This window comes from Tupaia chinensis, unplaced genomic scaffold, assembly GCF_000334495.1.
Source record: "Tupaia chinensis unplaced genomic scaffold, TupChi_1.0 Scaffold000002_1, whole genome shotgun sequence".
NCBI lineage: Eukaryota > Metazoa > Chordata > Mammalia > Scandentia > Tupaiidae > Tupaia > Tupaia belangeri.
Genome location: NW_006159428.1, coordinates 6,147,985 through 6,148,598, shown reverse-complemented (window position 1 = coordinate 6,148,598; position 614 = coordinate 6,147,985).

Sequence of the window (614 nt, the reverse complement as noted above, 5' to 3'; positions counted from 1 at the left end):
TGTAACCCCCCATGCCACCTGCTCACCCCAATAAAAGAATTCTTTTTAACAAACCACTCAAGGGACCAGCAGGTGGCATAGTGGTTGGGGTGCTGGATTCCCACATGGGAATATAGTTCAAATCCTGGATCTGGAATCTTACCTTCTCAATTTCCCTTTCTCTTTCAATCTGTTTCTCTGGTTAATTTAAAATAATAATAACAAATGAAATTAAATAAATAAACAATTCTTTTCTTAAAAAAAGTCATTCAGTGGGCCAGCTGATGGCATGATTAAGGTGGCTGGATCCCACGTGACTAACAACATGGCTCAAGTCCCAGACCAGTGCGGCTTGAAAAACACGCCAGGCACATGTGTGCACGGGCCTAAAAATCCTAGAGGAGAGTGGAGAAGGGATCGCAGCATGGCCATCTCCACTCGGGTGCTGGTGCTTTCTCACGTTCCCTCTCTGTCTCTGTCTCTCTCTGTCAAGCACATGTGCTCTATAGCAAATTATTTATTAGTTAATTAAAACATGCCCTGTAGCAAATTAAATAAATAAATTTTTGAGAGGTTTTTACTATAGGGCGCGTACACTCACCAGAAAGACAGAGACAGAGAGACAGAAAGCAAGA